We start from the raw sequence: 14,945 nt of genomic DNA on the forward strand, positions 1-14,945 counted from the left end.
CCTGCATTGGGTTGTGGGGACCAAGCAGGGCGGTCATAGCCGCCGCCCCGGGGGGAGGATCTGGCGGGAGGGGCATCGTCCTGCTTCTTAGGTCAGGAATCCTGAGCAGAGGGACCGCCCGGCTGCAGCGTCCCCGGGCTGGGGCCCGGACCCTGCGGTGTTCGCCACTCGCCTGCGTGTGTTTGTACGTGCAGCTGAGCGACGAGGGAGCATGGGGAGCGTGGGGGCTTCCGTCTCTAGAAAAGTACCTGTTGATACGCAGATCAGGAGTGTTTTCTGATTGAAATTCCCCACCCGCAGCAGCTTAGAAGGCAGGTGCACTGGCCGTCGCCGCGCCCTCCAGGGCTCAGGGCAGTTCTGTCCTGCTACCCAGCTGTTTCCCCTCCCTTTCCTTTTTGGAGGCTGAGGTGCCCTTAGGGCTCTGATCGAGGGGGGCCTTACCCCAGCTGCTCCCTGGGTCCCCCGCCTGGCGGGGCCCCGTGCCCTGGGCCCTCCACGAGCCTCTGCGTAAATGCCGCGGCTTGTTTCCCCTCCGAGCCTCTCGCTTCTGCTCTTCCATCCTGTTCTCGGTTGCCAGGGGATGAAAAGGCTAAAAGGATCCTTTCTCCTACCCTGGCTTGTGCGGTTTCCTGGGACACCTCGTTCCGTTTGCTCTCTGCCGGGAGGCTGGCGGTCAGCTGGTCACCCCGTCCCCCCCGGCACCCCCTTCCCTCCCAGGGCCTGCAGGTGCTTCGTCCTGGTGGGGAGGGCCCTGTCTTTCCAGGCTGCTCTGAGATAAAGTGTGTTTGTGGAAATGCGTGGTGAAAGCAAGCACGTCTCAAGTATTTTGATTTCTTTTTGTGATAACTCAGTTCGGGGAGGGCATTTTGTTTACTTTCCTGATGAATATTGTCCCGGAGCCGTGGCTCGTGTACGCAGCATCATTTCAGAATCGTGCTCCCCCCCACCCCCACCCCCCCTGAGAAATTCTGAGCCTTCTTCTCGTCCCTGGGATCTCGGCACTGCCCTGCTCTCCGTCCTGGGGGCTGCGCGGGCGGTTGGGCCCGGCCTGGGCCGCTAGCATGGGTTTGCCTTCTTCCCATGCCATTTGCTCCTGGTGAGGAAAAGGAGCTCGGGAGGGAATGAATGGAGAAGCAGGCAGATAAAAAAAATAATCGAGTGACTATGTCCCGATTCTTTGATAAACCTCTGATTTAATTCAGACAGGTGTTACGGAAAATTCTGACGGGTGCATGGAATTCAAGTATAGCTCCTTGTTTGGGGTGCAGCTTTTGAAAAATGCTCCGTAATCTTTGTCTTTTTAGGAAAACACCTTCATTCTGAGATGGCATGTCAAAGACTGTGTGTTAGCAACACGAGGACTTCCTGTCTGAAAAATCCAGAAGCTAGAAACGAGGAGAAACAGTAAAGATTGACGTGTTGAAGATGGTCCTGGCCGACCTGAGTGGTCTCTGGTCCTGGGCAGGGGGAGGCTGGTGAGGACGATGCATCCGGGGCAGGTGCCCAGCGAGGGCTCCTCCCCGTCACTGCGCCCTGAACGCGTGGAGGCGGAGGGCTGCTCGTGCGCAGGCCCTCTCATGCGAGAGCCCCTGTGGTCTGCTTGGCCCCTCACGCCCTCCTGGAGCTCCTCCCCCGGAAGTGCTGCGGGGCCGTGGTTTGACATCCGGCCTGCGGCTGTCGTGTGTGGGGCCCTCCCCGGACCAGCCGTGGATTTATGCTGCCCTCAGTGCGTCCTGACAGGCTCGGGAAGCCTTCGCTGCACCCGTGTGGTGGAACTGCGGGTGGTGGCCAGGCTGTGACATGGCCCTTGTGTCCCTGGCAGGTGCATCTCAGGTGTGATCAGTTTTGCGCAAGGCCTTGGCTCCGACCTGGAGGGAGTCTGGGTGCCGGCGACCGCGGGACGGCTCACCCCAGTTAGTACAGAGTGGGGCCCCGCTCGCCTTTCACCCGCCCCCCTGGGGCTGCCCTCGCTGTGCCCCCGAGGTCCCCGGGGACAGCCAAGAGCTCAGCTCTGTGGCTTTGAAGCTGGTGCCCGGGGGTGGCAGACAGCGGGGTTTTCTTTGTTTTTAGAAGGCCCGTGAGGCCTTGGCCTCTTGGGAGGAGGGACTGTTTTTGAACCCACACCCATTGACAGTGTCCGTGATTTCCTGATAAGAAAGTCTGTTGCCACATTTGCTGAGAAGTCACAAGTTTGAACAGGAAGCATTTCACGGTTCTGGGGCGTTGTGAGAAGCCGTGATTTTCCCGACTGCGTGCTTGGCCGTGGAGGTTGGCACCTGTGTGTGGGTAGGGCCTCTTGTCACCGGGGTCAGGCGGCTGTGTGCCGGGCCTGGGCCTGGTGCTCGGGCTGACCCGGGCCAGTGGGGGTCTTCCCTTGGGTGACGCCAGGTTGGGGTGAGCCCACGGCAGCCCCGGGAGGCAGGTGGGCCCTGGGGCTCACGCCCGGCCCTTGGCTTCAGCAGGGCCTCCTTGGCGGCCGGGCCCCAAGTCCCTGCCTGCCTCTGCGGCTTGTGCCCTGGTGCCTGCCCGCGGCCTCTGGCCTGCTGGGCAGTGGGAGGAGAGTCTGGCGGGGAGGTTCTCTGAGCCTGGAAAGTTCTGAGGCAGCTTCCAGCCAGGGAGGCAGACAAGTCGCCCTGCTGCAGTCAGCGGGGGGCGTCCCGATCGGTGTCCCACCCGGTAGGAAGTGAGGAGGGGAGGTATTGCCCCAGCCCCCACGCGCAGTCCCGGGCCCCCACGCGGGCGTTGACAGCGTGGACAGCGAAGGTGCAGCCTTAGTACAGAGACGCCGCCAGGCCTGGCGTCTGTGCCCCTCTCTTCCGGGGATGGTCGGGGACAGAGGCGCTCCCGAGGGGCTTCGGGTTCCCCGGAGGAAGGCTGGGTTGGCCATACACCGGCCCCGGCGCCAGCCCTGCCTTGGCACGTGCGGGTGCGGGAGGCGTGTAAGGCGGCGTTGCTCGGAGCCCTTTGTTGACCGCAGACAGGAGAAGACTCTCCCTTCGCCCGCAGGCCGTCTCTCCTGTTCCGTCACGTGTGGCCGGCCGGCCCGTCTGTGCCACGGGGTGACCACGTTTCTGTGTCCAAGATAAACCATCGCATCTGCTGGGTGACCTTCACGCGGAATCTTGCATTAGCACATTCTTAACAGACATTTAAAAACCAGCCCAACAAAACCCATTTCCTGCCCCCGCGCTCCCGGCTCGCTCACAAACGCGAGCTGCCTTTGGAAGTGCCTGCGCTGGAATTTGCAAACCGAAGCCTAATTTAACCTTCAGTGATGCTCCAGCGTCTTGGCACAGGGCGGGCTGAGGGATGGAGGCGAAGCGTGGGCGTCTCGGGGAGCCCTGCTTTCCCTCTCCGGAGTTCCAGCAGCATTCGGGGGTGCTCCCGTGGTGCCCGGGCTTTGGGATTGCCGGGCGCCCAGAGGGGACCCCAGGTCGGCCTGGCTGGGGCCCCTGCGAGCCTCCCCATTCGAGTGAGATCAGGGGGCCGCCTTCCTTGCCAGGACCGTGGACCTTTGTCATCTCTCCCCAGGGTCAGCCCTGGGAGGCGGGTGGCCAGGAGGTGACGGGCGGCCGAGCACCGGTAGCCCAGGCCATCCCATCCCGGCCACAGCAGCAGGTGCAGCGGTACCTCCTCTGCCCCTCGGGCCCTTGAGACTCTTTCAGACGTGGCCGAGGCCCCCAAAGCCCTCCCAGCCACCCCAACCCGATTCGTTCCCGGTCCTGTGTGCTTCTAGGACAGCCCCTCAGGCCTGCCTTCTTCCGTTGCTCCCACCGCCGGCTCCCCTGTTCTCTGACCGTGGCCGTGGGCGGGCGTCCATCAGGCCCAGCAGTGCTCCTCGGGTGTCGGTGCCGGGAGGCTGCCGGGCCCTGCTCCCAGGGGCGCGCATATTATCCCACTTTTGAGGAGGGAGTGTGAGCTGGGTGCTCCGGCATCAGGGCGGCTGTTCAGGGGCCCCCGAGTCACTAGAACGACTCTGACGTCCAGGTGCAGAGGCTGGCACTGGACAGTAACCAGACACTAAGGACGCGTCGTGTTTTTATTCTTTGCGTATGAAGCCGTGACTGGCGGTGTGACGGCCACAGGACCTGTGTATGGAGGGAGGCCCAGTCCTCAGTCCTTCAGCGACTAATGTCTCCATCCATCCATGGAACGGGCCCCTCCCAGGTCCTGGGGGTTTAGCTGTGGCCTTCCGTGGAACGCAGAGGCTTCTAGACCATCGCAGGTGCACTGACCTGCCAGTGACACAGCTGCCCCGCTAGCCCTGCTCACCTGGGGCCCCGGCTCATCGAAGGCGGGCTGCTGGGTTCCAGAAACGGGCCGTCCAGTTTCCCTAGTGCGTCAGGCCAGGCCTCAGAGCCCGGCCCCCGTGCCTGTGGCGTGGGTGAGGCCGAGCGCTCTGACGCTGGCACAGAGGGCCTGGGACAAGCCACCTTGCTCCAAGCTCCAGACACCGCGGGGCGGGGCAGAGAGGGGCCTCCTGGTGCCGCCATCACCTCCTCCCTGATTGGGTCAAGCACCAAGAGGGCCCCCAGAAGAGATCCTAATCTGTTTCTAATTTTAATCTCTTTGACAAAAGCTTTTCTCTCTCTTCTTCCTCCCTAATTCTTTGTAAGATCTCAAGGAAGAACGCCACCCTTCGGTTTATAATTCCACGGAGAACCAAATTGCTCCTCTGTCTCCGAAGTATGTTATTGTGGCCGCTGGTACTAAGCCAGGGGTTTTGTAATCCCACTAAAATTCTGTCTCGCTTCACGGAAATTTAGGATCCCCCCACGGAGACCCCAGAGCAGGAAATGGTCGCTGCTAAACAGCCACATGCAGCCCTGCCGGCGGTGCAGCTGGGCAGGGTCCCCTCCCGGCTGTTTGGTGCCAACCCTGTGGAGGGACCGGCCATCAGGCTGTGTCCCTACGGGGCTCCCGGGTGACTCCACGCGCCTGCAGACTTGCCTCGAGCCTCTGTGTTTGATACCTTCAAGGGGAAGTCGCCGTCCCCTGGGGAGGGACGGTCCCCACAGTGCTCTCAGGGCTCCCAGATGTTCCAGGTTTGGGCCCCTCTGGACACACTTTCTTGGAGTCCTTGGTTGCCGTGGGCCCTGGTGGTGGAGTTTGCTGCCGGGTTGTGGGGAGCCCACCCCTGTGATCAAGGCAGAGGGGGCAGTTCTGGTGCCGGCTGGCTTGGAGGCCGTCACCCACTTGCGAGTGGCCACCAGCACGTTCTGACCCCTTCTACCCCCTGGAGCAGCAGCTGCTGTCTCGGCCTTCTTAGGAAGCCCCTCCTGGGTCTCTCCGGCCTCCTGTGCTCTCGAAGGAGGGAGAGGTGTGCCCATGGGCCTCATCCTCTTGGAAGCCTCTGGTTGAGAAAGGAGCCGCAGGCCCCCCCGTGGACCTGGTTTTCCTGGAGGGGCTGCAGTGGGCGAGTTAGCAAGCTGTCGGGCTTTGGTCGTAGTTGGTGTTTCGTCCCATCCTGTCGGGATGTTCCCCACCAGCAGTCTGCGAGCTGCGCTTGGCTTCCAGGAACCCACACGCACTTGAGGGAGTGATCAGGGCTGCCGGTCTCCAAGCCGGGATTCTGGAATTCTGGATCGAGAGTCTTCTTCCCATTTCTGGTCTGAAGACCTTCCCCTGCCCCTCCCTGTTCTGGTCTCTAGCATCTTCTGTGGGTCCTGAGTCTGCTCAGGAGTGAGTCAAGTTTCTGAGATGAATTCTGAGCTCACAGGGGACCGTCTCAGGTGCACTTTCCGTGCTTTCTGTACCTCTTGCAGGTGGGCTAAGTGACATTGCTCTGATAGTAACTCCTCCTCCTCCCCAGGACACACGCACAGGAGCAGAGGACGGAATGTCCATGTGAAGACCCCGGGCTGACCCTGACTCCGTCCCGGCGGGCCAGCCCCTCAGGCCTCTGGCTTCTCTGTGGCTGCTGCTCAGAGTGACCCTGCCTCCCAGGCTCAGGGCCAGAGTCCCCACCCAGGGAGGCCAGACCCGTTAGCACGGTGCCGTGAAGGCTGCCTTCCAGGGGAAGGTGAGGCACGGCTGAGGCCCCAGGGTGGCGGCGTGTAAGCAGGAGGCCTGCGTGAGACCGCCGTGGGCAGGGGAGCCCTGGCACTCTGAGCGGGCCGCGGAGGAGCCTCTGCTGTCCAGCGCAGGGACTTCAGACCAGATCCCCCAGGTGCTAGGGACCCACTGAAGGCTTTTGCTCCCAAGAACAATGTGCTGTGCCATGAGTTTCCTGGAGGTGCTTCCGGCCTTGGGTTGGGGTTGTGGGAGGAAGAGCCCTGTGGCCAGTGGGCCAGTTTGGGGCCTTCTGTGCTCGGTCAAAAGATGTTGGAAGCTGAGTCCATTTATCAGACACTGAGCAGACCCTATTCCGGACGCCGTATCCGTAATGACTTGATGCGTCCTCACAGGAGGTCCTGAGATCTGGGTGTTGTCCTCGCCGTCTTACAGGGAGAAGCGGGGGCACTAAGGAATGTGGCTGCAGGGACAGCTGCCAGGCGGGGGGCCTGGTGTGAACCCGTGTCCGCCTTGAGTCCATGCTCTCACGGGAGGCCTTGCACACCTTGTTAGGTGGGATGCCGCCACGAGCGGGTGTGTCCCCGGCACTCGCAGCCGGGCCTGGACACGAGACCTGCCGAGGGACCCGTTGCACGGACCCCCCCTTGCTGTCTTCCAGCCGAGCCGCCCTGACTCGCGTTCCTCGGCCTCCGGAGGCAGTGCCCTGGGAGGGGTTGGGGTGTGGGAGTCCACAGCATGGCAGGCGCAAGGGACAGGTGCTGCGGGTTGGCGCCCCGAGTCCCAGCTTCCTTCCCGGGGGCCTCTACCTTGCCAGCTGTTCTTCTCATAGGTCACCAGATGTGCTGGTGGCTCTAAAGGGCAGCCAGGTCACATCTTCCTTCCCTGGGCCCCTCCCTCTCCCCAAGGCCACATTTCCTGCTTGCAGGCTGAGGTCTGGGGCACACACGTCCCACCTGCCCCGGCTGAGCAGAGGCTGCTGGGCACCCAGAGTGGGCATTCAGGAAGTCCCTGCAGCGTGTACCCCGCGCTCCGAGATCTCTGACCCCTCTGGCCTCCCTGGGGCCCAGAGGAGTGGGCAGTTTGGCCAGTACTCTGTACAGAAGGTGCTGGGTACTCTCAGGACGCCTGCTCGTCCCCGCCCGCCCCCTGGGCTGCTGCTCCTCAGCAGAGGCTCGGAGTAGGTATGTGTGTCCTTTGTGCCCCGAGCCACTGGGGATCCTAGGACGTTACACTGCCACCGTGTCCCCAGCTGGAACTTTGCCCGGCCCGGGTCTCAGGCAGCTGCCCGTCTGTGCACACGGCTCACATGTCTCAGACCCCTGGTCCCTGTTTGAACTTTCCTTGTCCTCAGCGGGCGCTCGCCATCTGGAATACTCCCCGGGAAACGGGACTTTGCACGCCGTGACGGGGAGTGTGGTGCAAGTGACGTGTCATACGTGCAGCTCACTGCGGTTAAGGGCCCAGAAGAATAGATTCCATAAGAGGGAGAAAGGGCAGAGGCCCTCGAGAGGGCGAGGGGAGGGCATGGCGGGGCCCACTCCGGGAAGCCGGCCTGGAGCTGGCCTGGAGGGCCGCCGGGCTTCGAAAGCGCAGGCACAGGGGCGAGGTGCTGGGGGAGAGGAGAGCATGGTCCCAGGCTGGGCGGCAGGGGCCACACCCCTTCGTGGCACTGAAGCCCGCTGAGTGGGTCATGACAGCACCAAAGTAAATGGAACAGGACCCGAAACGTTGCCCCTGAGAAGGAGTCGGTGATGCTCCGACGGCCTGTCCTGGGGCCCAGAAGCGTGCGCACCGCCGTCGTGGCCAGTGGCCTCCAAGGGCTACTGCTTTAGAAGCGTCACCAGGGCAAGAGTGTTTTAAGTGAGTCCGGAGGAGGGAAGGGCGGGATGGGGAGGTGGGACATCCCCTGGTAGCTGACCCCATTCCCTGAGGTCTTCCGCTTCCCGCATCACGTTTCCTGGTTCTGTGCGAGGCGGCCTCCACCTCCTCTGTGGGATCTACTCCCAGGTATTCGGTATTTTCTGATGCTGCTGTATTGGCTGTCTCCTGGCAGTTTTTATTTTGTGTTTGTTGCTGGTATTCAGCAATACCACAGATTTTTGTGTATTGACCTTTGACTGACCTTGCTGAATCCTAGGACTGTCTGGGAAATCTTCTGGGTTTTCCACGTGCTGACTCCAAACAATGGCAGTTTTATTTGTCCTTTCCATTTCTTGTATTGCTTTTTCCTGACTCCGTGCCTTAGCTGGGGGCACTGGTGTGGCCTGAATAGTGGGCCTTCTTGTCTGGGTCTTGATCTCTGCACCGCCATGGACTGGCATCTGCTGTAGGTCTTCCGTTTGTTTGCTTTTCTAAGTGCTCTCCAGGGATCAAGGCTTCCTATTCCCAGCCGCCTCCCCGGCTCCCCTCGGGGCTCTGTGGAATCCTGTCAAGTGTTTCTTTTGTCTCTATTGAGATGATCTAAATTCTCTTATTTTGTTAATGTGGTTAATTACACCCAGTTCTTTTGAATAGTAAACTAACCTTTCATTTCTCAACTGAAACCATATCGACCAAAAAAAAAAAAAAAGTAATATTCTTTCTATATGTCGTTGGATTCAGTTTGCTAATATTTTATGATTGCTGCTTTTGTGTTAAAGAATAGGTTTGACACTTAACTTTTTTTTTTTTTTGTAATTATCTTGTCATTTTTGGTGTCACAGGAATGCTGTCTCATGAAAAACGTTGGGGAGTGTTTTCTCTTTTTATATTCTTGATGATTTTGTGTAAGAATTATCTCTTACTTGAATGTCTTGATGGAACTTTCCTGTGAAGTCGTCTATGTCTGGAGGTGTCTTTGGGGGGAGGTTTCTTTCTTTTTTTCTTCTAAATTAGATTGTATTTCTTTGAAAGCTATTGGACTGTTTGGGTCTTCTATTTCTTCTGATGTTACTTTTGGTAAGTTGTATTTTTTTTTTTAGCAGTTTTTCTATTTTATCAATACAGTTGACCGTGAGGGTTTGGGAAGCTGCCCCTTCTGCAGCGGAAAGTCACATAGAACCTTTGACTCCTCCTGGGAACTTAGCTATGAATTATCGTCTATTGAGCAGAAACCTTACTGAAACATAAACCATTGATTAACACACAGTTTGTATACATATTGTATACTGTGTTTTCACAAGGTAAGCTACAGAAAAGAGATTGTTATTAAGAAAATCAAAAGAAAAAAAAAACAACAACAATAAAAACCAAACAAACAAAAAAAAGAAAATCAAAAGAAGAAAATACAATTTCAAGCACTGGCCTGTTTGAAAAAAAAAAATCTGTATGTAAGTGGACCTGTACGGATCAGGCCAGTGTGTTAAAGGTCACCTCTTTGCATAAAGATTCTTATAAGATTCTCCTGATTGTCATTGTAATTCCTGTGGGACCTATAGCAGGGCTCCTTCACCTTGTCACTATTGCTATTTTGGGCCACTTAGTCCTGGGTTTTGAGGTGCTGTCTTATGTGTTAGGGCATGTTTGGCAGCATGTCTGGAATCAACCCACGGGATGGAAGCAGGATCCCCTTCCCAGGTGTGACCATCAGAATCTTTTTTTATTGTTTTTACAAGAGATCTTTCCATTTTGTTGATCTTTTGCAAGAACCAACGTTTGGTTTTGTTAACCCTAACTGTTTATGTCTTTTTTTTATTTCGTAATTTGTGCACTTCATTATTTCTTTGCTTTCGTTGAGCTTAGTTTGCTGTTCTTTTCCCAGGCCTGGAAACGGAGCCCTACTATGTGCACTTCAGGCCATGTTTCCGCAGCACAGCTTTAGCTTATCTAGCTCCCTGTCATGTGACAAGGCCAATGACCCAGCTCCTCCTTTTTTTTTTTTTTTTTTTTTTTTTTTAATTTTTATTTATTTATGATAGTCACAGAGAGATAGAGAGAGAGGCAGAGACACAGGCAGAGGGAGAAGCAGGCTCCATGCACCGGGAGCCCGACGTGGGATTCGATCCCGGGTCTCCAGGATCGCGCCCTGGGCCAAAGGCAGGCGCCAAACCGCTGCGCCACCCAGGGATCCCGACCCAGCTCCTCCTTATCTTGCATTTGTGTTTTCTGAAGAAGTCATCCATCAGATATTGATGTTCGGAGTGCATTTTATCAAAAACTAAATCCTCCCTGTATGAGTTACAGGAAGAAAGGAATAGCATAAGATGAGTCGTGGTGTATCTGGGGAAATCAACGTGCTAACTAGTCTGAAACTAATAGCTAAGTTTAGTCTGTTATTTACCCAAAGAATAATTTCTCCAAATAGCTGTTTTGTAGTTTTAATGGCAAATTTATGTGTGAGTGGATATTTATTTTGAGGGACATCTGAAACTATCTAGGTTACTCTTTCTTCAGAGCGCATTCCGTGAAGACACTTGGTCTGCTGGGTCTGGATGGTGAAATATTTGGATTCCATACAAATGGGATGGTAGACTTAGTACTATTAAGGCGTTCAGGTCAGACAGTTTCCAGTATTCTTTTTTTTTTTTAATAAAGATTTATTTATTTATTTATTGAGAGAGAGAGAGAGAGAGAGGTGGGAAGGGGCAGAGGGAGAGAGAGAATCTTAAGCAGACTCTCCACTTGGGCACAGAGCCCAGCGCAGGGCTTAAGATCATGACCTGAGCCAAAATCAAGAGTCAAATGCTAACCAACTGAGCCATCCAGGTGCCCCTGTTTCCAGTATTTTTGATTGGGTAGAGATTTGGGAGTTGAATGTATTTGAAATTTGAAGGACCTCAGGTCATTTCTTGTCGTATCTGTTTCCCCTTTTGTAGTATGATTTACCCACCTACCCACCCACGCACCCACCCTCCATCCATCCATCCACCCACCCACCCATCCAGTCTCTATTTTTATTGAACTAGTCATTGTTTTAGAGTCATGGACACAAAAACTAATGAGATTTTTTTCCCTGTTAGCAGCTCTCAAGCTAGTGGCAGAGGCAGAAAAAAGTATTAGTCCTGTGGGTTTAGGATGTCTGTGTTGGCAGGGAACCTTCTGGATCACCACTCTCACCTTCTTCTGGGGTGAGATTGCAGCTTTCTGAGAGGAGCAGCCTTGGTTCTGGGTTGGGTGCTCTAAGGGAAGCCTGATACCACCCAGTTTTTCCTTTCCAACATGTGTTGTTCTTTTGAGTATATTTTCTTAGCAAAGGAATTTATAAAAAGCAATCCTATTTTTTTTCCTTATTCAAAACTATTAAAAAAGAAAAATCCCCCACACAAAGACAAACCTCTCCAGAAGTAAATTCCAGAATTCATTCTTGGATTTGTTGCTCTCTTGCCTTAAGAGGGAAAAAGCCTCCCCAGGAACCCCCCACCACACTTGCTTGCTTGCTCTTCTCTTCTGTGAACTTTTTGTGACTCTGGCTCTCTGGAAATCTGTTTCAAACTCTAAAAAAGCAGCTGGAACACACTTGAGCCGCTCAGCACAAACTACAAAGTGATGGCATTGCCTGTGCAAAACAGATGCTGTTTGCATTCAAATAAAAGACAAACATAATATTTGCATTAATAAAGAGCCTTTGCAAAAGTATTTGCATAAAGTGGTTTATCCTTTTCCAAGAGCTGGTTACTTTTAACTAATTTCTGAGTGTAGCAAAGGATAAGCAATCTTTTGCTGATTATTTTTCACAAAGAGTTGCTTTTGCACAAGTGTAGCTGATTTCAGAGAAGGGCTCTCCACATGCAAATGTGGTGTCAGGTGGAACCCTGCACTGATTGCTGTCAGTCATATTCTTGGTAGATTTTTGTGTTTAAAAGTGGGATTGATGAGCTATTCCCCTCTTCTTGGTGGCACTAAACTTTGCTTCTGCAAAGAATTTTGCAGAGTTTCTCAAACTGGGCCACATTTCAGTGCTTGCCTCCGTTTTATAATGAAAAGAAGCCAGACGGTTGGTTTGGTGTGTGAAGTGGTGCAGTTTAAAAGACAGCTATATTTAATTCTTATTTCGTTAATGAGGACTGTGGAAGAGTCAAGGTAAGGAAACGAGAGCAAAGGAAAAGTCACGGTCCGTCAAGAAGTAGAGCCCAGAAGGAACATGTTGTAAGTCCTGCATGACTCTTCAAACACCAACTACCAGTTTGCCCATAAGTCTCCCAGCTGTCAGGGCTAAAAGAGAACCTTGTTTGTTTTTAGGATTTACGTTGTTCTTTTTTTTTTTTTTAAGATTTTATTTATTTATTCATGAGAGACAGACAGAGAGAGAGAGAGAGAGAGAGGCAGAGACCCAGGCAGAGGGAGAAGCAGGCTCCATGCAGGGAGCCTGACGTGGGACTCGATCCTGGGTCTCCAGGATCACGCCCTGGGCCAAAGGCAGCGCTAAACCGCTGAGCCACCCGGGCTGCCCGGATTTATGTTGTTCTTAAGAGGAACCCAGCTCGGTGTTTTAGACAGTGACTTTGAAGCCCACACACCTGAAACAAGCCTGGGGAAACCGCATCGCACAGAATGGAAGAAGTCCTCTGCAAGCATGCGGAACCCTGTGTTAACCCCTTGTTTGCCAACGGTGCACCTCGCAGCTGCTCCCAGCGTGTTTCTGTCTCCTTTTGGACATGAGCTGCTTCTTTTTGAAATAGCCCTTTAGTTGTTAATTCAGCAGTGGTTTCCGAGGGGTAAACACCCTCACTCTTTGTTTATCAGAGAAGTGTCTCTTGTCCCCTCTTCCCTGAGTGGTAGTTTAGCTGGGCATAGAACTCTAGGAGACACGGACCACACTCAGCGCTTCTTTGAAGATGTATTTTGTGTCCCCGTCAGAAAGTTAGGCCTCAGTCCAGTGCTTGATTCTTCCTGGGTGATCTGCCTTTCTGTCCTGGGGCTTTTATGATCCTGGTCAGGATGGATGGATGTGCTGATATTTTGTTAGCGTGTGTCTAGGTGTGGATTCCCGCCTCCTTACCCTGCTTTGGGTGTAGCGTGCTTTTTAAATCTAAGGGTTCTTGCATGTCTGCGATTCTGGAATAGTCTCATTATTTGACAGTTATCTCTTGTGCATTTTCTCCATTCTTCACTTTAAGAACTCGCACATCTCATTCTTTTATCCATGCCTATATTTTTGCCTTTTAAAAAAAATTTTTGTTGTTGTTCCGTATTCAGGTCACTTATGTAGATCTGTCGTCCGGCTCATTATTCCTGTCTTTTGCTATATCTAACCTGCTCTTTTCAATTTTAGGAAATCATTTTTATTCTTTTAAAAAAAACTTTCTATTTTTCCAGGGTTTGTTTCTTTCTTTCTTTCTTTCTTTCTTTCATTATATTCTTTCCCTCACTGAATGCCTTACTTTAAAAAAAAAAAAGAGCATGTTTTGTAGTCTTTTCCATATTGTTTTAATATTTGTGGATATTTTACAGTCGTTTCTCTGTTATGTTGGCTAAGTCTGGCATAGAGGCTTGTACCCATGCATCATTTGTGATTTTCAGTTTTCATAGTAAACTTACTTATTTGGAAGGGTTTTCCCCTCTTACCCTGCCCCCCTCCCCTCCGCCCCCCTCTTCCATCTTTGGGTGTCTCATAAGAGACATTTTTCTTTGCTTTCCTGGGGCTATAGGCTTTTGCAATTCTGGACAGTTTTTTTTTTTTTTTTAAGATTTTGTTTATTTATTCATGAGAGACACACACAGAGAGAGGCACAGACACAGGCAGAGCAAGAAGCAGGCTCCCTATGGGGAACCCAGTGGGAGACTCCATCCCAGGACCCTGGGATCATGACCTGAGCCAAAGGCAGACACCCAACCACTGAGCCACCCAGGTGCTCCATGGATTTTGTTTTGTAAATATCCAGTAGGGCAATTCCTGGATCATAAGGTAATTCTATTTTTAATTTTTTGAGGAACCTCCATATTGTTTTCCACAGTGGCCACACCAATTCGCATTCCCACCAGCAGTGCAAGAGGATTCCTTTTTCCTTCTCCCCACAAGAGAAGCAGGCTCCCCGTGGGCACCCCGATGTGGGACTTGATCCCAGGACCCCGGGATCATGACCTGAGCCAGAGACAGACGCTCAACCACCGAGCCCCCCAGGCACCCCTCTGGACTAATCTTTCATCCTAATTTGTAGACCTGGGATTCCAGAGTTCTGTAAGTGATAAGACTTGGGAGAGGTCACAGTCACGTGTGTTTGAGGGTCTTGTCTGAGACCTCCCAGCAGCCCTGCTCTGCCTCTGTGGCGAGGGCCCGGGGCAGGATGGGGAGGGTGGGTTGTCCAGCCCCGTTTTCTTAGCTCTTCTGGCTTCATGCAGGGTCTCGGTCCAGGGTGCTTGGCCAGTTCTCCTGACTCTTTGGCCCCAGGGTCAGGCAGCTGGGTCTTTGTGCATTTGCCAGTTACCCTTATTTTGTTTCTCCCTCCTGGTAACTGGGGTCTTCTCTTTCTTTTGAGCTCAAATCTGTATGTGGAATTGGGATTTTATTCTGTCTTACGGTCACCATTTCAATATTCTTTTGGTGGGGGGTGAGGGGTCCTTACTCTAGGAGGGTTCAGGAAGGTAAAATTCTAAGGAACTTTGGACGCTCGCAGGATCTGTGTTTTCTGAACTGTGACATGGTTTACGCCACAGGCGTCCCTACTCGTGCGGAACAGCGGCCAAGCAGCACGGACCCAACTCAACTGTTGTCCGCTTCCTCGAGTTTTGTAGTCAGGTTTAAGGCTTGCCCTTTGTTCTTACTGTGTGTGGTTAAATGCTGGATCATTCATAGCCAAGTGCCCACCTAAGGGTGCTCATATGATCGATTGATTATCTCCTCCCGCTCCCCTCCAGGTGCTCGTTGTTAGTACAGGTTCCCTTCGTGCCCACGTAGTTGGACATAATCTGTCTCTGTAGGTGTAAAAACCAAAGGAGCTGGTTGGAGATGAAGAGAGGCTGCCTTTTTTGTTTTGTTTTGGTGTAATTTCTACCAATTTCCTTTGTCCCCTGAT

At 53.5% G+C, this 14,945-nt stretch overlaps 1 protein-coding gene across 10 annotated transcripts in view; it reads left to right on the forward strand.

Annotated features, from left to right (window-relative positions):
• Positions 1-14,945, forward strand: part of HDAC4 (histone deacetylase 4) — a 271,373-nt gene that overhangs the window by 105,429 nt on the left and 150,999 nt on the right. The window contains exon 1 of one of the 10 annotated variants that reach the window (XM_041767852.1): positions 2,242-2,268. The exons of 8 other annotated variants lie outside the window; for them this stretch is intronic. The gene's annotated coding sequence lies outside the window, so the exon portion shown is untranslated. Of the gene's footprint in view, positions 1-2,241; positions 2,269-2,636; positions 2,677-14,945 lie in introns of those variants that run through there. One more of the 10 variants, XM_041767853.1, reaches the window with a different exon arrangement.

The sequence above is a fragment of the Vulpes lagopus genome, chromosome 8 (genome assembly GCF_018345385.1).
Source record: "Vulpes lagopus strain Blue_001 chromosome 8, ASM1834538v1, whole genome shotgun sequence".
Lineage (NCBI taxonomy): Eukaryota > Metazoa > Chordata > Mammalia > Carnivora > Canidae > Vulpes > Vulpes lagopus.